Source organism: Rhinatrema bivittatum, chromosome 8, assembly GCF_901001135.1.
Source record: "Rhinatrema bivittatum chromosome 8, aRhiBiv1.1, whole genome shotgun sequence".
Taxonomy (NCBI): Eukaryota; Metazoa; Chordata; class Amphibia; order Gymnophiona; family Rhinatrematidae; genus Rhinatrema; species Rhinatrema bivittatum.
This window is the reverse complement of record NC_042622.1, coordinates 36,847,352-36,873,967: the sequence shown is the minus strand read 5'-3', so window position 1 is coordinate 36,873,967 and position 26,616 is coordinate 36,847,352. Positions and strand designations below refer to the sequence as shown.

The 26,616-nt window shown below is 44.8% G+C and overlaps 1 protein-coding gene and 1 long non-coding RNA gene across 3 annotated transcripts in view; one reads left to right on the top strand and one right to left on the bottom strand.

Moving 5' to 3' along the window:
- The window catches only part of LOC115098191, a 100,211-nt gene that overhangs the window by 48,875 nt on the left and 24,720 nt on the right, over positions 1-26,616 (top strand). For both annotated transcript variants that reach the window (XR_003858442.1, XR_003858443.1), the window contains exons 2-5: positions 868-949; positions 3,041-3,118; positions 14,759-14,837; positions 20,669-20,829. This is a non-coding gene — a long non-coding RNA (uncharacterized LOC115098191). The remainder of the gene's footprint in view (positions 1-867; positions 950-3,040; positions 3,119-14,758; positions 14,838-20,668; positions 20,830-26,616) is intronic.
- HNF4A (hepatocyte nuclear factor 4 alpha) overlaps positions 1-26,616 on the bottom strand; it is a 167,915-nt gene that overhangs the window by 125,220 nt on the left and 16,079 nt on the right. The gene's annotated exons all lie outside the window — the stretch shown is intronic.

The window sequence follows — 26,616 nt, the reverse complement described above, 5'->3', positions numbered from 1 at the left end:
CCTTGCTTGGAGCGCGGCAGGCGGCGTGGGGTGGGTGTGGTCCCGGCAGAACATGTGGCAATAAATAGATATATATATGTATTGGCCCGGGGTGGTGGGTTGTTATGATTACATTGTGTGCTGTTATATAAACATATGGTTAAATAAAAGCTGCGGCCAGTTTTACCCAAAGATACGTTTTGAGTGGTCATTAAGCACTGCAGGTGGGCGAGCGCCCGGGAACAAAGGAAATCACGAGTCCCAGAGTCAACTGCTGAAGCAGCAGAAAGCTCCTACCTAGACTGGAGGTTGCATGCTCGCCGCTCGCTGCGATTCAAAGTTCTTTGGTTACAGCAGACAGCACTTTGGCGCCAAACTAGAGAGCGAGTCTACCGCTGAGCAATGGCTGGCTGCTCTCCTACTCCTAGCTGTGCCTGCAAGAAAACCCCGCTCTGCTTTACATAGGGTGCTTAGGTCTCTCCCCCTTATTACTTCACCCTGACGCAGAAGATCACACAAGGAGCCACTATAATTTCAGCATGGCAGCAATAGGCTATGTTGTGTGCACAAGATCTGAGCAAATTACTGGTGTACACAAACAGCCATGAAAAACCTGCTTAGAAAAGACTTTTAAGACCATATGGTAATCTGTAGCTTATCAATGATGTTCCAGTAACAGTAAATATAATTTCAGTAATATTCAGGCATTACTGACTACATCAAAGGTACCACTTGTCGAGTCATAAATATCCAGAAACACTTTGTGGACTATGTCGTTTCTGGTGCAGTAAGATGCGGCATGGAGCATATCCTTGCCTCTGTGAGGTTTATAGCTCTGTTTTTTTGAGTCATGCGGCTATATGTTTGCTTATTTGCTTTATGTTGCAGGCCTTTTGTTGACATTGGCTTAAATGCAGAGGGCTAGAGCTGCGCTAAGGAAGCTGGCTACATATTTTCACCCCTTTCCGAGGTCAGTAGCTCAAAAATTGGTGTTTCATGATTCATTTCATCACCCACAAAAGGCTGACAAGACTTCCGACACAGAATGAGGTGAAAAGTGCTACAGATAGTGCATGCATAATTCTGCTCCACTGAGAGAGGGATCAATCCACAGAGCAACTAATCTACTTGAGTCAAAAAACAAAGCATGGGTCCTTAACATATTGACACATTATTCCTGGGTCTGATCTTTGAAGGGATAAGGGAGGCAGAAGACTTTAATTTTCTCTTTTATAAAGGACTGACATGCAAAGGGCCAGTGCAGTTCTGGGGAGGGCAATACTCAAAGCTTGGCAGAAAAGGCTTCTCCTCAGCACACATACGTTTAACCGCAGGGAAAAAAGGCCCCCCTGTAGGCATATTTGAGTCAGGGGAGGAAAACCAAATGTACATTTGATTTTTTTAAAAATGTATGCATACTGTTTTGCTTCCCCTCTGCTAAAAGCACAACTAGCAAGCACAAAGTATGTGGCGGCACATTATTTCTTTTATTTATTTATTTCAAGGTTTTTATATACCGGCATTCGTAAGAACATCATGTTGGTTTACATGGAACTGTAAAAGCAAAGAAAGAGAATACATGGAACTGTAATAACAAAGCCAGGGGGTACATTAAACTAGGGAGAAATAGCTATTAGCGGCAATACAAAAGAATGAGTAATAAAGTATATTAACGATATGTACAGTAATAAAATTAGTAGATTATGTTAGCAACAGTAGCTTCAATAACGGCATGGGCGGTTCCAAAGGTGCTATTGTGGGAGGAGGGTGAAGGGGGTAGGGGAGCAGGGAATAAGTTAAGTGAGCAGGGAGGTCGCAGGGAGGAGTAGATTCTTAGTAGTTATATGGTAGGGGGGGAGGGAGGGGTAATGGCGAGGAGGTGAATTAGGCAAAAGCTTGTTTGAAGAGCCATGTTTTTCGTTTTTTTTTTTTAAATTTCTGGGTGCATTGTTCTTGTCGCAGATCAAGAGGCCTGGAATTCCAGATTGAGGAGCCTGCAATAGAAAGTGCACGCTCTTTTGTGGTAGTGAGATGGGTGAGCTTAGGGGAGGGTGTCCGTAGGGTCCCTTTGTAGGAGGATCTGGTAGGTCTGTTAGTGGTCTGAAATTGTATGGAGTCATTGAGCCAGAGCATGCTCTGCTTGTGTAGGGTTTTATGTAGAGGATACGGTGGGATATGGGGAGCCAGTGGAGGTCTCTGAGAATGGGGGTGATGTGATCTTTTTTGCGAGCATTTGTGAGGATTCTGGCCGCAGAGTTTTGTAGCATTTGGAGGGGTTTGATACCGGCGTTGGGGAGACCTATTATGAGGATGTGCCTTTGGTTCTTTTATTTCAAGTTTTACATGTGTAAATTTTTATATGTGCATAACGTGGAAAAGTATGCAGGTATATCTCAGTTGATGCATTTACTCCAGGTTTATGCACATAAACCCAAAGTTACGTGTGTACTCCCCTCTGACCGACGTGCTCTCGCGCATGCGCAGTAGAGCTGCTCTCTACTGCGCATTTGCGGCACGTCAGTCCAAGCCCATTTATATGGTAAAGGTGGTCTCACACTGGCTGATTCAGTCTGGGCCCTGTACCCATTCAGGTCCGTCCTGCACCAACCCGTTTACTAGCATGTACTTTTCCCTGTCTAACCCCCCACCTCTCCGGGGTGTATTCGTAGTGACCCTCCCTTTGCGGTGGCAGAGGCACAGGGGTTTCAGGTGGTATCAGAGGAGTCACCAACATTAATTGCCCAGAGGGGGGAATGGATAGAAAAGGAAGTCTCCTTCTTAACGGGTCTCCCAATATTAGGAATAGGGGTCTGGAACCCACCCAGCGAGTCTCCCAGAGGACGAGAGAGAAGGCAGAACCCAAACAGAAAATAAACCTGAATGTAAGCAGATAGAAAGTTTACAAATCCTGAGCTACAACTCAGATTTACCATCACAAGTTTAAACAGTGAGAAACTTGTAATTTTTACAGTTAACACAACTTGGTTTTCTCTTAATTCACAGTTAAGTATTTTAAATGACGAGAACTTTGAGTATTAACTGCTATACTTTCTATATCAAGAATTTAGTAATTAATGCTGCTATGAAGAAAGTGAATCTTGGTGTCCCAATTCTGACAAAATCAACACTCTAATTGCAGGTAAGTAGATAACAAGCCTTTTGTGTTTTCTTTCTGTGTTGTTTGATTCTATATGTTTATTTAACCCTTATCTTCTTTCGCTGTCTCTTTCCAGTGAACTCCCCAGTCCCTGTGAATTTTGAGGCTTTTGTACTGCGTGTTCTTCACTTACGTCTCTGGCACAATTACTTAGGACAGCTGCAGCACTGTTTCTGTACTCGCTTTCTTTGTGGTGTTGGAAAAGTTTCAGCCTAGCTAGACTCTGCGGCAAGTACACATTTAGCTGGCTTTCTTTACTATGAAGTTGTAGAAAAGAAAATTTGACAATTTGGAGACATTGTTTGAGGCTGAGATGGAATAAGAACATAAGAACTTGCCATACTGGGTCAGACCAAGGGTCCATCAAGCCCAGCATCCTGTTTCCAACAGTGGCCAAAACCAGGCCACAAGAACCTGGCAATTACTGAATTTCTTTATCAGTCCACCAGCCCCTTGACATAATTGTCCCTCCAACACTGGCTCACACATAATGGTGTCACCAGCTCATTTGCATAGACAGACACTTTCCTCAGGATTCCAATGACAAAATGGGGTTTTTTCTCTTTTACTGAGAAAATTTGTTTGGGAATCCAAATTTTTCTCTTCCAAATAAGTTAAAAAAAGATTTTGAAGTGATTCACAGCCTTTTCCAGTGTTTCAGATTGAAGGAGTTCAATTTTATGGACTATCGCTGTACGAAAAGATCGGAAGAACTATGTCTAATCATGCTGTAGTGAAACGCACAGCCATCTTGATTTACTAACATTTGCAACGCAAACGAACCCTAACACGTAATGACGTACTTACGCACTAACGTTTAGTGAACGTGACTCCATTTTGGATTCATATTTTGTATTGTATTAATACGAACGCCGTCGCAAATGTCTAACCCGTCAATTAAATGACGAAACAATAATCTGATCATAAGCTACACCTACTAGAGACCACGCTAGCTATTGCTTGTTCAGCAGTTTGTAAAATGATTGTTCAGCAAAACCAGAACGCATGTGCAAAAGATAAGAATTGTAAAGTGCATAAAAGTTTGCTCCTGAGGGGGCGTGGTATGCAGTTGTACTAAGCCGTTGTCTTAGCTGCATCTTGCTGGCAATAAAAGTCTATCTTTGCGGATCAGTTGTCTGGACCTCCTTACTGATTAAAACAGACGGTTACATTTGGCGAGCTTCAGCCAGGAGGTGCCGGGGACGCTATTTTAGCCCCCCAGCTGGTCCGGTGGTTTGGTGGCGGAGCGATCCCCCAGACTTACTTGGTGAGTGGCCACCGCTGAGTTCAGCGATCAGGTTTCTGAGGGGACCGTTCCACAAGGAACTTCTTGAGACCTCTGGGCTGGTGATTCGAAAAGAAGGCTTTCTTCGCGATCGAGAGAACGTTTCAGGCAAGTATACTTTTATCTGCACGGGAATAAGAACCAGTGGGAACCTGAATTAGAAACCAGATACAGCTAAATTACCAGCCGATCCTGAAAAATGGATCGAGGGGGCGTTGATCAAACCCCACAGCGTGGTTAGTAGGGGCTCCCCCTCCGAAGACCTCGTTACTGAAAACCTGAATTGGAATTTCAGAAATTTTTGAATTTTGGGAATCAGAAAGAAATCTTGGGAATAGGTTTCTTGTTGTGTGAAAGAGAGTGAATGGCCTCGCAGTTCTAGACCGGGCGACCGCGTTCTAGTCGGGGCAAGTGTGACCCTTTTGTGTCTGGCAGATACGGACCCCTTACCTATCTGCTATCCCTTCCCCTCTTTGTCTGTGCCTCTATCCTAAATGGGTGGGGGAGGGTCTACCCCGTTAAAAGTTATGACTGAGCACTTTAGCGAAGTGTTTGACAAACATACCTGTACTAAACCTGGTATGATCCAACGCTGTGCCTATCGGTGGCCGAGCTTGTGCGTCAACTGGCCCCCGAAAGGAACTTTCGATTTTGTAACGGCCTCTAGAGTCCGAATAGTAGTCACAAAAGAGGATCAGCCAGGTTTTCCTGAAGATGTCCCATATATTAATGCCTGGATTGAAGTTATTCTCAATCCCCCGTCCTGGGCACAAAAGTTAGTAGAGGGAGCTGCCCTCATCATGGTGGCGCATATGCAGAAGGCGGGCCACTGGAAGTCACCAAACCGGAAAAGAAAGGAGAAGTCGGCCATATTGGACGCAGACGGCATGACGTCACCGGAGGCGGCCATATTGGTAGTCCAGAAGGATGAAGAAACTACAGAAAAAAAAATTAAACCGCTGCCGGCAGCGGAGACCATATTAATTGATGAACCAGAAGTTCTAGCACCGCCGCCTTACATCCCACTTTACCCACCGCTACTTAATCTGCCACCGATTCCGTCTTATGAACAAGCTGACCCCTTGCCTAGTACTTCACAGGAAACTAAAAGAGAGTTAGAATCGGTAAGAGCAGAGGACGAACCGGAACCTCCTGTCTCAGCCCACACTCGTCGGAGAACACAAGCGGCTGCCAGTCTCCAACTCCCAATCAGAGAAACTGCAACTGTCGTACCTGCGGTCCCAAGTGAGGAAAATGCTTTCCAAACTACACAGACTATTAGACTATATACCTATGTCCCTTTTTCATCAAGCGATCTTTTTAACTGGAAACAGCTCGGCCCTTCCTACGCTGAAAAACCAGATCAAATGATTGATTTTTTAAACGGAATTTTCTCCTCACATAATCCCAACTGGGCTGACATCCGCCATCTGGCTTCTTTCCTGTTCACCACTGAGCAGCGAAGACAAATACAACAAAACATGGAAGAAGCAGCCAGAAGTGGAGCCGGGTCAGACGGTGATCCTGATGCCGCCGCAAGGGAACTTGCTCCGACAACAGACCCTCACTGGGACTACCAAACTTCCAGTGGACGAGACCGCATCGCGGCTTATCAGAGAGCCTTCCTAGAAGCCTTAAGGAAGGGAAAAAGGAAAATTATGAACATGACTAAAATCCAGGATATAGTACAAAAAAGGGACGAAACTCCGGGAGACTTCCTTGAACGACTAATGGATGCGTACCGCAGATACAGCCCTTTTGATCCAGAAGATCAAAAGAACCACCCCATAATAGTCATGAGTTTCGTAGGACAGTCATGCCCCGATATACGCTGAAAAATCCAGAAAACAGAGGGATTTGAAGGAATGAACATCAGCCAGCTCAAAATTATGGCAGACAAAGTCTATGGAAATAGAGAGCTGGAAGATGAGAAAAAAGAGAAAAAAGAAAGTAGCAGAAGGATGAGAGAAAGTGTTAACTTGTTAGCGGCAGCAATGGAAGAAACTAATTTCGGAGAGCAGGCCAGGAAGTATCGAGGATACCCTGGGCAGAGAGGAAGAGGCAACCCGCCACATAAGGCATGGCAGAGAGGAAGATCAGGAAGGGGCGGATCGTTCAGAGGAGGAAGAGCGCCTATAGGGGTCAATCAATGTGCATATTGTAAACAAGAAGGACATTGGAAGGCTGAGTGCCCTGAGAAACCACGGGAGGACGAAAGAGGGAACGGTTCAAAACCCTCAAAATCTCAAGAAACTGAATGGCAAATGGCGTTGGACGAATTGTCAGATGAGTCTGGTGACGATATCGGGCGAAACTCATGACTAACCAGGGAAGCCCTGCCCTCCGATCCGTTGGTAGAAATAAAGGTTGGGTCTAAAACCTTCAAAGGATTACTAGATTCTGGAGCACAACGATCTGTCATGACTACTGCAATCGCTATTCCCACAGCACAAAGCATCTCCATTGTAGGGGCCTCCGGGAAACCACTGGCAGCCCCTATTCTTCAGAATCGACAGGTTCGAGTGGGAGGACAATTAGTATCCCACCGATTCCTCTATGTCCCTGGATGTCCAGTCCCACTAATTGGTAGAGATCTCCTTTGCAAATTAAGGGCCACTCTACAGTTTGAATCAAATGGTGAAATCAAAGCTTCCTTTGCAGACAACCCTGTTTCCCTTATTTGCCCTCTCCAGGAGGAATGGAGACTACATCTTCCCATAGTCGAACGAACCATCGAGCACCGATATGAGGAAGAGACCCCTCTCAATGTAAAACGAAGGTACCTGATGGATAGCGTACCTTCAGTATGGTCTGAAAACAATCCAGGAGGACTGGCAACCGAGGCTGACCCAGTCTGGATAGAACTGAAAGAAAATGCACAAGTCATTAATCAAGCCCAATATCCTATTCCCTACGTGGCCAGGCAGGGAATACAAATACATCTACAAAGATTATTTGACTTGGGTATCCTGCGACAAGTCCGGTCTGCCTGGAACACTCCCTTGCTACCAGTAAAGAAACCTGGTACTAATGACTATCGACCTGTACAAGATCTACGAAAAGTAAATAGCCAAGTGGCGGACTTGGTGGCCCTGGTACCCAACCCTTACTCCATTCTAGCTCAAGTCAACCCCAAATCAAAGTGGTACAGTGTAATTGATCTCAAAGATGCTTTCTTCTCCGTTCCGGTAGCAGAAGAATGTCAGAAGATCTTTGCCTTCACATGGGAAAATGCGCACACTGGAATAAAACAACAGTACACCTGGACTAGGTTGCCTCAAGGATTCAAACATTCTCCCACGCTTTTCGGGGAACAGCTGGCAAAAGATTTGAAAACTTACCAGAAAAAATATGGGCCAGTAATACAATACGTTGATGACTTACTGTTGTTCAGAGACACATATCTTGACTGTGCGAAAGCTACCCTTCACCTGTTACAGACATTGTATTCAAAAGGGTACCGGGCAAGCAAAAAGAAAGCCCAAATCTGTGAATTAGAAGTAGAGTACTTGGGTTTCCGAATCCGTGAAGGCACTCGATGCCTTGGAATCTCTCGTACAAATTCGATAAGGCATCAGCCTACACCAACCTGCAAAAAAGAACTGCGAGCATTTCTGGGAGCTACTGGATACTGCCGGCTTTGGATTGCTAACTATGCAGTTATTGCCCAACCCCTATACGACAAGCTGCGGGGTAAAGAAGCAGAATCTCAACCCTTCCAGTGGGAAGGACATGAACTGGTACACTTACAACAACTAAAAGAAGCCCTGATCTCACCCCCTGCTCTGGGGCTACCTGACGTAACTAAACCGTTTCATCTGTTTGTAGATGAGAAAAAAGGAATGGCCATTGGGGTCCTAACTCAAACCTTCGGATCATGGGAGAGACCTGTTGCCTATCTGTCAAAAGGAATGGACAATGTTGCCAAAGGATGGCCGGGTTGTCTTCGAAGCATCGCGGCTGCATGCATACTAATTCCAGAAGCAGTCAAGTTGACATTTGGACAAACTTTGCAAGTAACAACTCCTCATACTATTCAGGGACTGCTCGAAACACATGGACCAAAGTGGATGACCAACTCACGTCTTGTAAAGTACCAAGCCTTACTATGTGAAACTCCTGAAATTCAAATACAAGACAGTAAAAACTTAAACCCAGCCACTCTAATGCCAGCACCTGAACCAGTAAGCCATGATTGTGAAGAAGTCATGGCTACAGTACACTCCAGTCGACCTGATTTAAGAGATCAGCCTTGGCAAGGCGCATGGACCTTATTTACAGATGGAAGTAGTCAGGTAAAGGATGGAGTATGAGTGGCTGGCTATGCAGTAGTAACTGAAGATGATATCATTGAAGCTGGACCCTTGCCTTCAGGAACGTCTGCACAAAAAGCTGAATTAATTGCCCTTACTCGAGCTCTTCAGTTGGCAGAAGGGAAAACTGTAAATATTTATACAGACTCTAAATATGCCTTCTTAACCATCCAAGTACACGGAGCATTGTACAAGGAACGAGGATTTCTCAATGCCGAAGGAAAACAATTGGCAAATGCGCCAGAGATCCATGAACTGTTAAGGTCCGTATGGCTACCACACAAAGTGGCCGTAATGCATTGCAAAGCACACTCTGGAAAATCTGATCCTATCGCTCGGGGAAACCAGAAAGCTGATTCTGCCGCCAAAGCAGGAGCCCAAGACCCTTATCAAACAAAAATGACCATATGTCCCCTCTTGCAGTTTCCAACTGAAGTACCCACCTACTCAGCCGAAGAAAACGACTGGGCAAAAGCTGAAAATTTCCATCAACAGAATGGGTGGTGGATCATATCAGACGGACGGATATGGATACCTGATACTATTGCGTGGACAATAGTAAGAGAAGCACACTGTCATACACACCTGGGACGTGATTCATTGGCAAAACTACTGGCAAAAACATACTATATAAACCGAATCACACAATTGACTAAACATGCAATTAATCAATGTGTTACGTGTGCAAGAAATAATCCTCGCAATGGACCTGGTCCTGCACCGGGACACGTTCTCCGGGGAACTATACCATTTCAAGTCTGTCAAATTGATTTCACCCACATGACCCCTGCACAAGGTTACAAAGCCATGCTGGTGGCAGTATGCACCTACACCGGATGGATTGAAGCTGTGCCTACGCGAACAGAAACTGCAAAGGAAGTCGTTTCCCTCTTATTGAACCAAATCTTACCACGATATGGATTACCAAGGCAGATCAACTCAGACAACGGCCCAGCTTTTACAAGCGAGGCAACTCAACACCTCACCAAAATTTTGGGCCTCAAATGGCATCTCCATTGCACATGGAGACCTCAAAGTAGCGGGACTGTTGAACGAGCTAACAGAACTTTGAAAAGTCAATTAGCCAAGCTATGTCAAGAAACAAGAACCAAATGGCCCAAAATGCTACCATTGGCATTGCTTAACATCAGATGCACTCCACGACAATCAGGACTAACCCCTTATGAAATGATGTACGCAAGACCGCCACCGTTGCCCTCTTTCCCCGAATCCTTACAAGTCCAAGGGGAAATGTCACTCAGCAACCAAATGAAAGGACTCTACAATACTGTGGAAGCAATTCGCAAATATACCTGTGAGACAGAGCCACTAATCTTAATCAATCCTATCCATAAATTCCAGGTGGACGACTCTGTGTGGATCAAGGAATGGGACGAATCAGACTTCCTTAAACCTCGATGGAAGGGACCATTCACTGTGCTGTTAACCACACCCACCGCTCTCAAAGTATCCGGTTGTCCCACCTGGATCCACTGGACCCGAGTTAAACCAGCCACCGAAACTTGGCAGGTCTCCAAGACCGGTGACAGCACCCTGCGCTTTACTAGAAATACAGCAAAGGTCAACCTACTATAGAAACTAATGCAGTCACAGAAATACTAATAACCTGTTTGTTTCTTTCTTCTCTCGCAGGCATCAAAAGCATATGATCTCAATGCTCTGGAAGTGGGTTATCAGTACCCTCCTGGTAACCGCTCTAACTATCATATGCCCTTCTAGCAGCGATTGGAAATGGTTCATCAGCATCATCTATATCATCATTTCTGCTCAACTATGGCTCATCTTTGCCATAATCCGAGAATCCTATGGCTACTAATGATCCTAATAGCTATAGTATCAACATCAGTTCAATCTTCGCTCAGCCAAAACTGTACAGAATGCATCAAGCAAGTCCGCACTACAACTGAAGACGGGTACCAGTTGGTATTCACAATCATTCATCAATCTCAGCCACCACCATTATGTATAAAAAAGCCTGCTTGTGCCTTAAACACCACTCAAGGACAACAGTCTTTCCATCGATGTATCCTTAACGGCAAGCTCATCTGTCATTCGCCTACCACACCCAAGTACTACAATATAACGCTAACCACCGGATTGCCAAAAGCTTATACTTCTGACATCGTACCAGCTGGAAAAGGAATTCTATACTACATCAATTCAACAAAGGTCCTAATTGGAGGACCGCCCATTGTCTCCATTGACTTTAACGCCTGTGATGCCATCGACAAACATCCAAGTGCAGTGCATTGTGGTTCTCCAGCATGGAAGAGAGCCTACACTTTCAATCACAAATATCTCTGTCCTTATGACCGTTCCAGTAATCCCTCCCGGTGGCTACCATGTGCCGGGGACAAAGAACTTTCCGGATGGAAACTGGTCTGTGACTATACTGGAGGAGGATATTCAGGATGCCCTGGAATGGGTCGACTAAGTAAGGGAGCGGGAAACCTCATTACTCTAGAATGGCCAGTCCGGTCTGAGGGATCCCCATGGCAAGATACTTGGGGTTTTGGAATTGATGGCACAGGAGGAGATCCCATGACATACCTTACCATCACTCAGCGACGAGAAAAGCCGCTCCCTATCATTCATCAAACCACTGTGGTGGGATATCAGTCCTTCTTCGATGAAATTTCTCAAATCAATGAGGAGTTGAAAAAGCATGCTATCTCCAACCAAGCAAAAAATATGTTCATCAACTTAGCTGAGAACATAGCTTTATCTCTGAAAATACAAAATTGCTTTGTATGTGGTGGCACCAATATTGGAGAACAATGGCCATGGGAGGCCAGGGAGATTTTTCAAGCTGATTTGAACACTATGAACACATCCACCACGTATAATCGAAATCACAATCCTTATGAATGGGCTCTACAGACGGATGTCATCGGAAGACAATGTTTGTCACGGCACTTCTCCAAGTCGTACAAAGTGCCCGTCGGTAACTCACCATGCACAGGAGTTCTCACAGTTGCCAGTAACACTCAATCATGGTGGCAAACAGAAAACCCTTACTGATTAAAACAGACGGTTACAAGATTCCCTCCTTACCATAAAACCTACTTCCTGTAACACCATAATATATTTAGAAATTCCCGCTCAGACTGCTGGCATTTTAGTCCCAGACTTTTCACCCTTTTACACTGTTTTGGGTCCCCTTTCTCCATTTCTGCTCTTCTCCAGAGCATAGCCTCTGAAACCTCACAAAATCCCTCCAAAATCTCAAAATGTATTCAGTTATTCACCTCTGACCTGGCCAGTATGGATCTTCAGGTCCACCTTAAGCACTCTGGGGTACCTTTGACATGTTCTGAGACCCCAGACCACCTTTGGCTGTCAGGAGAAGCTCCTCCAGCTTGGCCCCAATGCTTATTTTGTCACCATTCTAACTTTAAGAAGAGCTCTGGGACCCCCCACCCCCCCCAAAAAATCGATTTTGGCAAAATTCAATTGAGGCTATAAATCTAAGGTGGGAGCTCAGGCAGACTTTCCCCACCTTTTTTTTTTTTAATTGCTCAGATCCATTTTTATAAACTTTTAAAGGTTTTTCTGACCTCTGTAAACACCACGAATTACCTCCTCCAGGTCACTTCCTGGTTTATGACTCACATGTCAACTCTCCTGCAACTTTATTGCACGGACATTGCAGTCATCAGGTTCTCAGCAGCACAGGGAGGGGAAACAGGAGCTCTTACGGCTGCCTGCACATCTTTCCCAATGCAGCAACATACACAGTGAGAACTGGGGAAAAAAAAACATGTCACATACCAGCAATGTTTTCTTAGAGCCCAGGTTCCAGGTCAGTAAAAAATAAAATCTTTACCCCCTTATTTTTATATTTTAACCTCTGGTTCACTTGATTTGAGCTGACTAAACCTACCCTATAGTCCCAGATCTCTAACAGGTCAATCCAGTAACGAGTGGTAGGAAGAGCTGCGTTAGTGCCCGGTGCACCCGCGGTCGCCGCACGCACAGTCCAGCTCACCTACCGCTCGATCCTGTATATAAATAGCTTGCAAATGCAAGCTGCGTCCAAGAAGCGTCCGTGAAGCGTTAGGCCCGCGCAACCCATTTTACTGTATAGAGCGCTATACAGCGCCTATACAGTAACCTGGGTGCGCGGGCCTAACGCTTCACGGACACGCTGGTATCTGTCATTTCAAATGTCATTTCAAATGACATTTGAAATGACAGGTACCAGGAAGTGGACGGCTCTTCGACGCTCGGGATTGTCAGCCCTCTCTCCCCTCCTCCCGAAGCAAGGCGCGAAAAGCAGCCTTGCTCCGGGAGGAGGGGAGAGAGGACTGGCAGGGTAAAGCAACGAAGCGACTTACTTTTTTTGCAGCCCCCCTCCGGAGACGGACATCGGCGAAGACGACTGCGGCTCCCCTGCCTCCAGCTGCCCGCGAAGATAGACGCATCGCACGGGCGAAAGCGGCCCCTGTGCGTGCAATTGGGCCGCTCAAGACATGATGTCACATGCCGTGACGCCAAACGTCGTGACGTCACGCCTTGAGCGGCCCAATTGCACGAACAGGGGCCGCTTTCGCCTGTGCAGGCGTCCATCTTCGCGGGCCGCTGGAGGCAGGGGAGCCGCGGTCGTCTTCGCCGATGTCCGTCTCCGGAGGGGGGCTGCAAAAAAAGTAAGTCGCTTCGTCGCTTTACACTGCCAGTCTTCTCTCCCCTCCTTTTCACGCCTTGCCTCTCCCCTGCTTTTCACGCCTTGCCTCGGGAGAAGGGGAGAGGGGACTGGCAGTCGCGAGCGTAGGATTGCCCATCCTCTCTCCCCTCTCTCTCTTGCAACTCTTTTTTTTTTTGCTTTTTCACTTTTTTCCGCTTTCGTTGCTTCGGGAGGAGGGGAGAGGACTGGGGCTGCCCCGGAGACCAGCACCCATGGACGCGGCCAGGGCAGGTGAGCGGGGGCTGGGGGAAAGTTTGCCGCCTACCCTTACCCCTGCCTCTAACGCAGGGGTAGGGGTAGGCGGTAAGTTAGCAGGTTAAACACGCGGCAAAACGGCAGGGTAAAAAAGCGATAGTCGGGGCGCGTGTTACTGGATGGTAGGGAATAGCTAATTCGATCGTTTACATGTAATATACATGCCGCGTGCAGAAGGGGTTACCCGGGATTTAAGGACGCGGTAAGAGTAGGTTAAAGGGGATTGTGGATCGCAGGAAGGGCTAACGCGGCCGGAAAGTGAGTAGAAAGCGGGTTAGGAGCGGGGTAAACGCGGCCGCACTTTACTGGATTGACCTGTTAGTAAAGATACCACCCACATGGCAGGAGACTCGAAAACAGGAGGCATTACCATTTGTGAAAAGAGCATCTTACCATTTGTGAAAAGAGCATCGTTTGGAGACTGGGTTGGCTTTAGGGGTGTGCGGCCTCTGAGGTCACACAGGGCAATGCCACGTCAAGAGCACAACAGTGGCTTTGAAGGGGTGCTGCTGTGAGGTGCTCCAGGGAGGGTCCAGGGGTGATTTTGCAAGAAAACAGGAACCGGGTTAGGGGGAGGGGAAGGGAGTGTCTGCCTGTGGAGATCTTGTCCAGGCCCAGACCTTCTTTCTCTTCCTACCTTTCCGCAGGGTGGCAGCCTCCTGTTTTCAGCAGCTGGCAGGATGAGCTCTGTCAGCTGCCACAGCACAGTCAGGATTGGGGGTGGGTGGGGGTAGGCAGGATAAGCACCTCGAGCTACCCCATCTCATGGGATCAGCTTGCAGAAGGTGCTGGAACTCATCCCGTAAACTTTGAAAATGCTCATGGTGCCGGCACCTTTCACCAGTCTCCAGAACCTTGAGCTGTGGCAAATTCTTTAAAAGTGAATTTGCCACATTTCAAAAAGGTTGCAGGTCAGTGGCCTGATATGACCTGGCAGAAAACCATCACTGGAGGACACCTACTAATACCGGCCAGGGAAGGCAGTGCTTGTGCTAAAATTGGCTGTGTTCACGGATCAATTTTTCTAAGAATTCCTGTTCTGCATTTCCTTTCCTCTTTCTTAGAAACAAATGTAGATGCTGTAAGCAGACTCTGATAAGAGAACAGGAGACAGGTGCTTATCTCTGGCTGTTTCTGTTTCAGGTTAGTGCATCTCACATGCAACCCCATTCTGAGGTGAAGGGAGGGGCAGTTAATCATAGAAGAAATGTTATGATAAATATTTGCAGGTTTGCTCGCCTGGAAGAGGGTAAGACAATATCCCAGAAGCCCCCCAAATATCTAGGGATGTGCATTCGTTATAAATTAAATAGAAAATGACAACAATATTTCCTATTTCCTTTCATTTTCAAAATGAAACAATTGAAAATCTGGCGACACTTGAGAACCAGGGGTGAGGCAGGGTGATTCCTCCCTTTCATTTGCATACATTTGCATGTGTGCCCTTTGGAACCCTTATGGTGTTAGGCCTACACTACAACGCATGTTGTGTGTGGACTTAGCCTCAGAAAGCAATGAGTATATTGAATTACAGTCACAGAATAATAAACCTCCCACATTAAAACAGCACTAATAGCGAAAGCACTCAAACAATAACAACCCTATGTATGAAAAAAGCAGCACTCCAAATATTACACCAGGCCCTAAGGCACCAATACACTTCAGATTAGGAAAGCAGAACAAGCCAGGCTGCTATTGATCCCTACACAGAAACTACAGGTTAGCAGAACACCTCAATTTAGCTGTATATACAGAATGCAGACAGACCCTCACTAAATACAGAATAAAGAAACCGTAGGGGTAGATTTTCAAAAGGTGTGCGCGCGCGTCCATGTGCATGTGCTACCAGGCGCGCACACATGGATGCGTGATTTGCGCGTGCATGTTATAAAATTTTGGGTCGGCGCGCGCAAGGGGGGGGTAGACTATTCCAATTACGCATGGCAACAATTAAGGAGCAGGCTGGGAAGGAACTTCCTAACCCCCTAGCCTAACCTCCCTTCCCCTTCCCTTCGCTGCCCTCCCCCTATCCCTATCCTAAATACCCCCAAAATTATCTTATCTTTTGCTCCTGCTTCGGAGCAAGTTAGGGTGTCGGCGCGCGATCCCCCGGCACAGCGGCAAATGTCCGCTGTGCTGGGCGCCAGTAGCCCTGCCCTGCCCCCCGGACCGCCCCTTTGATTAGCCCCGGGACTTACACGCGTACCGGGATTTATGCGCGTGGCCGGGCCCTTTGAAAATTGGCTTGGTGCGCGTAAGGCCTGGCCACGTGCATAAACCCCGGGTTTTTAAGCGCATAAGTTTTTAAAATCCGGCCCATAATGTATAAATATTTTATTTATTGAATTAAAACTTTTTATATACTGCCTATACAAGCAATATGTGAACTAAGCAGTTTATAAATACATCATAATAATAAAAGAAATTGAAAATACAATAAAATAAAACTTTAGAAGATACGAGAGATATTAAAAGCAGCAAGATAAAAATGCTGGACAAGAGTTATGGGTGATTTATTTTCTTAAAGGCAATGGACACAAATGAGTTTTAAGCGCTTTTTTAAAATTCTTTGGCAGTAGAAATAAGGCGGATAGATTTGGGTAATGTGTTCCACAAAGTGGGACCAGCCACTGAAAATGCACATTTGTGTGTTAGATCTAGTCATGCAGTTTTGATGGTGGGTATTTCAAGTAGACATTTATCCATCGAACGTAATTGCCGTGACAGTTTATATAATCACAAGACAGAGCAAAGCCATACTGTCAATGAGTTGTAGATTAAATTGTGAATTATGGTTAGTATTTTATATTGGATTCAAAATTGTATTGATAACCAGTGTAAATATTGTAGTGTTGGAGTGATATGTGTTCACGACAAGGGGTATTAGTTAGTAGGCAGGCAGCGATATTTTGAATGAGCTGGAGGACAAATCGAAAAAGCTGGAAGACCTAGATAGAGAGAATTACAATAGTCTATTCCAGTTAATATGAGGGCTTGTAAGACTTTTCAGAAATCATTTGGAAAAAGAAATGGTTTTAAGTTTTTAAGTAAGTGAAGTTTGTAGAATGATTTTTTTACTATTGCCGAAATGTTCGTGGTTAGAGATATGTTAGAATCAATTATAACGCCCAAATTATGTACATGGTGTGCAGTTTGGATGATGTGATTGTCAAGAGTTAGTGTAGTCAGTAAGCGTTTGGATGGGGATGTAATAGAATACCACAGAATAGAATATTTAGAATTGTAATTTTAGTTTTTGTGGTATTTAATTTTAGGTGATTATGGGACAGCCATGTACTGACAATTTTCAGGTATAAACTGGTTAGAGAGAGGGTGTTGGGCCAGGAAATAGAGAAGGAACTAAAAACTGAATATCATCCGCATATATTTTAAAAATCACATCGAGAAGGTGGCAGAGTGGTAAAATGTATGTGTTGAAAAATATAGCCGATAGAGATGATTCCTGTGGGACACCTGTGTTGGTAAAGTACCATGAGGAGCTGTAATTTCCAAAATTGATTTTCTGAGGACGATTGAGTAAGAATGATTTGAATCATTGAAATGTATTGACAAAAACCATACCGGAAACTACAACAAACCAGCATAACAATGGAAAAACAGAAACATCACCATGTATCATAAAACAAACAAAAAGATTAATAAATATAAAATATCCATCATCATAATAAAATCATACTAATAAAAAAGAATAAATATTTAAAAGCAGATGATGAATATGTATGTGATGACTCTTTGGGATTGTCACTATAGAAGCCCTGGTCCTGATCCCTTTGAGCTAGGATAGGAAAGGTCGTTGAGGGAGGGAACAGCTCCTCCACTGAGGCTGCTAGAATAGCCATCCTTCTGCTGTTTCTAAAAGAAGCTTGCAGCATCTAGTAGCTAAGTGTGGCATTTTCGTTAGGAATCGGAGAATAGGAATGTTTTTCTTGATTTGTTCCCTTGTTTGGATACTGGGTTTCACAGCCTGGTCATTACCCTAGTGAGAAAGGGACCAGAGCCAACCTTGGTGCTAGTTCCATATTTTTAGATTTTTAGATGTTTTTACCCTTTTTGAGGTTTCCTTCTGTGAGAGCCCTGGAACTCTCACTGACACCCAGACATGTTCACACTCACATATACTCTGACACAAATAAAGCAACTGTTTTAGCTCCAGTTTTTTTTCTCTCAGCCAAGACAAGTTTCAAGCTGAATACTGCGTAATCTTCAGTTTTTGACACAACTCCTTAATTCTTTCTTGTCATGGTGCTAGGGGAAATTAGAAACCACAGGCTTATTGAAACAAGACTGGAGCGCCCTCTGAGAGGTAGAAACCCAGTTTGGTTTCCTGTCCCAGTTCCTTTCCTGATACAGTATGGGCAGGATTTGAAAACATATGCGCTACCCGCGCGCACAAATGTACGCCCCATTTTATAACATGCGCGCGCATGATATAAAATTATAAAATTGTGCATGTTATAAAATTGTGCACCTTGTGTGCGCTGAGCCGTGCTGCCTTCTTCCGTTCCCTCCCAGGCTGCTCCGAAATCGAAGCGGCCTCGGAGGGAACTTCCCTACCCCCTCACCCTACCTTCCTTTCCCTTAACTCTCCCGCTCCCCCCAGCCCTAAGCTAAACCCATCTAAAAAATGTACTTACAGAGTTACGCCTGCCTTTGGCAGGCGCAAGTTGTGCGCGCCGGCCAATGGCTGGCCCGCGATCCCGGGCACAGCAGCAAACGGCCGCTGTGCCTGGAGGCTTCGGCCCCACCCCGCCCACAAACTGCCCCTTTTTTCAAGCCCCGGGACTTACACGCGTCCCGGGGCTTTATGCACGCCACCGGGCCTTTTGAAAATAGGCCTGGCGCGCGTAGGGCTTTTAAAATCTGCCCCTATAAGTTCAGTGGGGCAGTGGAGACACCTTTTGGCTCTCAATGGTTGTCAAACATGTCGCTTTTTTCCCCACCACTGACAGCCATTCCAAGCTGGCACAACAAAGCTGATATACTGATGACTTGCTTAGTTGCACCATTATCCTTGAGCTTTTAATTGGATTTGGATATCTTCCACAGTATAATGAGTGCCAACAGAATACTGACTTCTTGCCCTGCTCTACTAGAAAATGCATCATCCATGCCCACAGACATGAATAAACTACTTTTGTTTTACGAGCAAGATTATTCTTACCAAGAGGCTACATGCACGCACAGATATTAGTCTCAGCTTGTTTTAACAAACTCATTGCCATGCAGAAAACCTACAGTATAAACACATGCCAGAGAACCTATAGACACACTTGATTTAAACATTTTATAAATTGCTGACTCACCCTGGTCTCAGGGCACCAGATTTAGGGGGTCATTTTCCAAGGAGTTACCGCAGGCGATAATTCCGCAAATCGGGCTAACAGCCGTTAACGCGATTTGCGAATGCATTCAGGGGGCGGAGCATATGTTAAGTAGAAAAGAGTTATCGTGTGCCGCGAAACAGCCGCAGTGTTAGCGCGGCTCCTAACGCGGCCAATAGCTACACCTAGCTTGATGGACACTCCAGCTGGGCAACAACAAGCTAGGTTGAGAGAACATTGCCCAAATCTCATCTTGGAGTGAGTTTCCTCACTCCGAAGGCCAGCAAAGCTTCACAAGAGATCACTGTACTGTTTGTACATCTCATGTTGAATGTGAAAGTGGCCCCCAACCCCCTACACTCCTACCTAATCCCCACCTCGAGTTACTAGGTGGGCCTCCCATAGGGATACAAATACCTGTCTAGGGAGTAGCTACTATAGCAAGGCGCTCTCTCTCTCTCTCTCTCTCTCTCTCTCTCTCTCTCTCTCTCTCTCTCTCTCTCTCTCTCTCTCTCTCTCTCTCTCTCTCTCTCTCTCTCCTGAAATAGGCTGTTCAGACACTTTCATGCACTGCGATGATTCCTTGGGTGTTATATCGTGCAGCAGGGAAACTTCGCAATTTGCGCAAATGTATTCGCGATGCATGAAAAAAGCCTCATTTGCATGGGAAACACCCCTTAATGCATTACCAATGCGATATTGGTAAATGAGGCCCTTAGTTTCTGATTGGTAACTCATTCTGATGAAGTGGACTCTCCTCAAAAAGCTCAGCCCTCAATAAACTGGTTATTCTATAAGGTGTCACCCGCCTCATATCATTTTTCTACACCAGACTAACACGGCTAGCTCTCTGAATATCAGTCCAATTATTAACCTGTTGAAATCCCTGTAGTTCTTTGCCCAAAATTTCATTGGCTGGTTGGTGCCTCGGGTACTTCTGTAGCCGTGGACTTTGAAGGTGCAAAGTCAGTGCCATAAATTAGGGTTTGTGCATGGAAAAAAATTGTTTTTTTCATTTCATTTTCATTTTTTCCCATCTGTTTCATTTGTTTTGCTCCTGTCCTTTGTTTTCCGAGCATGTTACTCTTTACAACTTATGCCATTTTTGCAAATAGCATTCACTGAAACGTTTGATTCACACTATTTGCGAAATAAAGATGCACTGTATAAAACAGGTCTTGCTAAAATGACTTAATGCAACAAAGTTTCATTAGGTTTTGTGTCATTTCAGATATAAAATGACACAAAACGGTACAGGAAATGACATCTGTGTTTCTATATCTTTATTTTTTATTTTATAAATTTTTAATGAATAAGACACTTTACAATGCTAGACGAAAAACAGTAAAATTAACGCAGTAAATACAAATCTAAAAAATATCTAGGTTTAACCAAGAAAAGGAACAGCAAAGTATTCAAGCAATCTAAGCCTCAGTGTAGAGATGAGCTCCAGAATAAGGAATTTATAGAGTAGATTCTTTATAAAATACCTTATGCACAGCCAAATTAATCAATTGCCAGTAACAGTGGAGTTATTTTGTAATGCAATGGCTCCCATATCTTGGGCCCATTAGGAAATAGATCCCATAATGGATAGGTTATGACCTCCATTGTATATACCTGCCAAAACAGGTGCAACCACCCAAGCAAAGGAGTGGAAGTTGATCTCCGGTGACGGGCGACATTTCTCCTGGCTGCGACTAACAAATGATTTGCCAAAGCAATACCCCTCTTCTTAACCGGTGGAAAATCCCCTTGCGGCTCACCCAAAAGTATAACCAAAGGATCTAATGGTAAGTTAATGCCCAAGAAGTGATATATCCAGGAGAGAATCTCAGACCAATATATTTATATTTTAGGGCCTGTCCACCAAATATGAAAAAAAAGCTCTCTTCTCCCCACAGTCACGCCACACCTATCCTGACTAACTAGATCCATTTTTCCCCTAACCCTTGCAATTGATCAATAGAAAGAACTTCTGCATTATTATACGTCTGACCAACCCTGTGAAAGTGCAACTTCCCCCATGTGCAAAATATTTGTGTGCAAAATTGCTCTGGAAAATCCGGATTATCTCAGAGGGGAGACAAGGGGGCTGGTACTGATGATAATTGAGAATTAATAAGTGCTTTACTCCAAGTGTTCAAAATAGGGACAATTAAAGGATGTTGGGGGTGGGGCAGGTTGACATCTCTGAGCATTTTCTGTTGTTTGAATTGATGAAAACTACAAGAGGAGTTGATTTGCACAATGTACTCTCTGCCTATCTTGATGCACTCTCTACCTAGCTTATTTCATCAATTCAAACAGAAAATTTTCAGTGATGTCAACTTTGCTGTTCGTACCTCCTACTGTGTATGTAAATCCCTCCCTCCCCCCAAACCTCACCCTGAGTTAAATGTGTCCATGTATTAATGAATATATTATTTGTGACCTGTTCTGATATACCTGTTATGATTGTTGCTTCTTTGATGCCAATAAAAAGAAAAATTTACAAATTAAAAAAAAAGTGTCCTCGCTTACAGTGGTATAAATAGTTATGTTACATATTGGTTTTTCTCTCTCTCTCATATGTGTTGAAACTGTGGGCCCAGAAAAAAAAGCGTGGTTTTTTTCTGACATTGAAACCTGCGTTGCCATGCGTTAATCTATTGCAATTGGCGTTAGGAGCTGCTTATTACCATTACCTCTGCCCACACTCCTCTCACTTGCATAGGACATGTGAAATTTGCATACTAATGAGTGTTGTGCTATTTAACACGAATTGATAAATGACCCTGTTTGTCAGAAATACAAACTATGTTAAAGTTAGTTGGATAACTCTGTCCAGTCAACATAAGGACTTTTCTTTGGCATCCTAAAGTTAATCCGCTATGGTAGCCAAATAACACAAAAATCAGTGTCCATCCAGATAACGGCCCGCCCCAGAACATACCTGCCCTACCCCCAAGCTAGCCAGATAAACTGTTTGGCCAGATAAAAATTTTGGTGCCAGATAAAACGTTTTGGCGCCAGTCAGCTAAGTCTGAACTTAGCTGGAGAAATGGCGCTCAATATTGGCCTTTTAGTATCCATTCTAATCTATTTTTGGACAAAATTCCTGGGGTATTTTTCAATTTGCATTACCCTGGTGATCTGATTTGGTTGGGAGAGAAGATTGCCTTCTCCCCAGGGCATCTTTCTTTGGAAGGGAAATGTAATTTGATTTTAAGAATTGGCTTTTGTTCTTGAGTGTTTTTTCTGTGTCTTGCATTGCTGCATTCAGGGGGTGATCAGACAGGGGCAATCTTCCACCTCGCAAAGCTGTGACTTTAATAGGAAATGTTATAATTATGTGCATAAGCTTATTTTCTTTCTTGATTTCCCGAAAATCCAATTCTAAGATCGATGTGACTTACAGTAATTAAAAATATAAATAGATTTTACACCCGCGGTTTGAGCTAATTGCCAAAATGAAAGTGCATGCCTGCTTTCCCTTTGAAACTTTGCCAGGGTTATAGGGCAGACACTAATTGGAAAAGAGCAATGCTTGGATTGGAAAATGCAATCTATGCGCACGATTTTCCTCGCCAGGACACCTCTGAATGTGGCTAAATGCGCAAGCTTGGTGAAACAGCTGCACGGAGGGAGCCCGGTTTTCATTTACGTGTGGTAAATCGCTATTTACCTGCATAAACGGCTTTAAAAACTGTCCTGCCCATATAGGGGTAGATTTTAAAAGGTTCCACGCGCACAGGGACGCCCGATTTTATAACATGCGCGCGCATGTTATAAAATTGGGGGTCGGCACGCGCAAGGGGGTGCACAATTGTGCAACTTGTGCGCGCCGATGCCCGCGGCCTTCCCCCGTTCCCTCCCAGGCCGCTCCAATTTAGGATCGGCCTGGGAGGGAAATTCCCTACCCCCTCCCCTAACCTCCCCCCCCCCAATGTTTTAACTTACTTGCGCCTGCTCGAAGCAGGCAAACGGCCGCTGTGCCGGGGGCCTCGAGCTCTGCCCTGCCCCTGGACCGCCCCTTTTCTTCGGCCCCAGGACTTACGTGCGTCCCGGGGCTTTATGCGCGTGGCCGGGCCTTTTTAAAATAGGCCCGGCGCACGTAGGCTTTTGAAAATCTACCCCATATTGTTTTTTACATTTTCTTTACTGAAATTTGGCATATGGGGCAAATATGAGCAGGTCATGTGGGATCAGACACTTATTATTAAGAGAATTAAGGGCAAAACTAAGAAGCTACAGGGCCTGCAAGACAAGTAATAATGATAACCCAGAGTAATAAGTTCTTCAGAGGGAATGCCCCATAAGCACCATATGGGCCATTATAGGTTACCTGTGTTCCTTCCATCCTACTGCTGTTAGCTGCTGATTTTTCCTTTTAAGTTTAATCCTCCTGCTTTGGGAACAGCTGTAATGTTATTGTATCCCAATGGTGCCAGTACCCCCCTCATAGAGCCTAACTTTCAGACCTATCCACAGTACAGTGTTTATACGCATAAGTGGATGCACGGAGATTTACCTTAGCATTTTATAAACTGTACAGCTGGAGCCACACAGTTTCTAAAACAGTGCAAAAGTACATGCGTGTTTTTAAGTACGCGCAAATATTTCCAATGCAAGAAAATGCACACTTTCTCTACCTATATTATAAACATATGCGCATATATTTTAGGTGCATAAAAAATATAACTTGTAGGTGTAATAACCCAGCTTTTTATGCAGAGGCAGGTGTTTTATAGCATTATGTGTGTATACCATTTTGAAAATACTTGTGAGTGTACTTCAAATCTCCAGTTCGCCAATACCTCTGCAAGTTCACCCAGTCCATCTCCGGTTCACCTAGACCTTCTCTCACTTCACCCTGACACCCCCCCCCCCCCCCCCCTATAAACCTCAGGCAGAGAAGTCTGAGCTCACTTGCATGAGTCAATTAGCAGTTGTAAAAGGGTACGAATAAGTTTGGTAATGCAAACGCATATCTCTTCTTACAAGACAGCAACTCCTGCTGGCGCTTCTGAACCCCTCCCCCAGAACGGCCCGAGATCGCCCCTTTTTTTTTTCAGCTGGTAAAACGTACGTGCAAACCAGAAAGTGCGCGCACACGCTCAGCGTTTCTAAAATGGCAAGCATGCAAGCAAATGCTACTTCCATGCACATATGTGTGAAGCCCCTTTGAAAATCTACGAACATCTGGAACGCCGAAGGGGTTAACCACAGGTTAGGAGTGAAGTCTTTGCAGAGGGTACGACTGCAAAGGGGGAGAATCTCAAGGGTTATATCCTCCCTCTAAGCTCATGTTTTCCTGCCTCGTACAGCCTGATTTTCTACCAGACGTCCGGTTACACGCTCTGACCAAAATATCTGATCGGCCTGCGTACTGGTGTATTTTTCTTTTTCTTTTTTGTCTACAACATACAGCTGAAAAACATATTATAGGCCGGTAAGTTCAGTCTGCTAACACGAGGCAGATCCTCGTGGGGATTTTCACGGTCTTTCACTTGCTCTGGTGTCCTTGTCACAAAAATCACTTACAAGGCATGCAGCAGATTGTACAGATGCACAGGAGTCCGATGTGTGTGTGTGTGTGTGTGTGTGTGTGTGTGTGTGAGCGTGGGAGACTGTGAAGTGAAGGTTTCTGCTATGTCCCCTAGAACTCATTTCACATGGGGCCAACTTTTCCAAGTCCCTATTGCTCTGAGCTGATCCAGAGAAGCAAAGCTTTTGTCGCACTCCGATAATTTCCCCAAGCCATAGGTTGAGTAGGCTCTCTTGCTTCACATACGGTTGCCTCACTTCTGCACAAATCTGCAGGCCTGTGGGGGCTTGTATTGTGCATGTGTATACCTGAGACGTGTATTTATGATAATAGTCATGGAAAGGTACAGAATAAGCTGATATTTCTGATTTGGACTTGCGGCATTTATATCCCTTGCTATCAGCAGGTTTTATTTCCTTTCAATAGAAAGTAGCTGATCAAATAAAGGAAACTGAGAGAAATAAAGACCAAACTAATAATAATAATGATAAAGCAACAAGCCACATTAAAAAATCCTGAAGAAAAACAAAGGTACTTCAAGTAAAACAAGGAAGATATCTGCTGGTGAAGGTGCTTTCCAGGGATGCTAGAGCAGATAAGACAATCACATTTCCTGTAGCGTGCCTTTACTTTGACATTATGCTGGCCTACCGGTAATTCTTGAAAGGCAGGTTTTGATTACTTTTCCTACATGCACAACATATTCAGCCTCTTCCTACTTTGTGATACCTCTGGAGGTTCAGAGTCAGTTTAAAACCCAGGGAGCACAATATACTGAAAGGTCGCTAATTGAGGTCTCCATATTGATCATAGAAACAGAGCTCAACTCAGCGCCTAGGGAAGCACCTACCTAAGCTGGCCATTCCGACACCCAGAAAAGCACCTAGCTAAGCTGGCCATTTGGACACCGAGGTAGGCACTCAGCTAGGTGGTTTTCAAGACGCTCAGATGCCGACATAGCCCTCCCCCCCAAGTTGGCGCTGACACTTAACTCGTGCCCTGACCATGGCGGTAAAAAGCACGTATTAAAAAACCCGCACTAACATTAGCGCGGCTCCCTGCATTGCCTATGATTAGCTAATCACCTCCTTTGCATGCCATTAGCATGTATTTGCGCAAGAAAAACCGCGGGTCTGTAAGCGAGTTCGTACGCAGTTTTTTCCCAGGCACAAAACCCTTATTACATCCCCGTTTAGGGCTTTGCGCGGGAAAACGCACGTACAAACACGCGTACATGCGCGCACAAACCCACGGCAGCTTCGGCGCACTTTATTACATCGGCCTCTTTGTTCCTTGTCACTTTTCAATTTCACTATGCCACTACGGACCTCCCTTCTTTCTCTGATATATCTGAAAAATGTTTTGTCACCTCGCTTTACCTTTTTGGCAATCCTATCTTCCACTTGACCTTTTGCTTTCCTGATTTCTTTTTTCGTCTCCCTCAGTTGCCCCAGATATTCTTCCCTGGGTTCTTTTTCCTTTATTTTTTCAGCCACTTCTTTTGAGAACCAGATTGGTTTCTTTTTCTTCCTATAAAGCATTGTGACCCATTCTGGAATCCATACCTCCAGAAGGAGATAGTCTAGAGAAGGGTTCGCAAACTGGAGCAGAATCTGCACCATAAACCCTATGAAAAGAGACTTAAGGATCTAAATATATATACCCTAGAGGAGCGGAGAGCCAGCAGAGGTATGATAGAGACCTTTAAATACCTCAAAGGTATACATAATGAACAAGATTATTCAATGGAAAGTTCTAGAACAAGAGATCGTACTATGAGGCTCTAAGGGAGTAATATTAGAAAATATTTCATCACAGAAAGGATGGTGGATGCATGAAAGTGGTGGAGGAAACACAGTAACAGAGTTCAAGAAAAAGGATCCTTGGTCGCAAGGAAGTGAAAGTAAAACAAGAGATGAAGCGTCTGTGATATTGTAATAAGGAAACTTTGCAGAATGGATGGGACTTTTTTTTTTTTAATGTCTATTCTGCTTTCCAAAATGGATTACACTGGGGTGCTTCCCTATCCCCAGTAGGTTTATAATCTAAA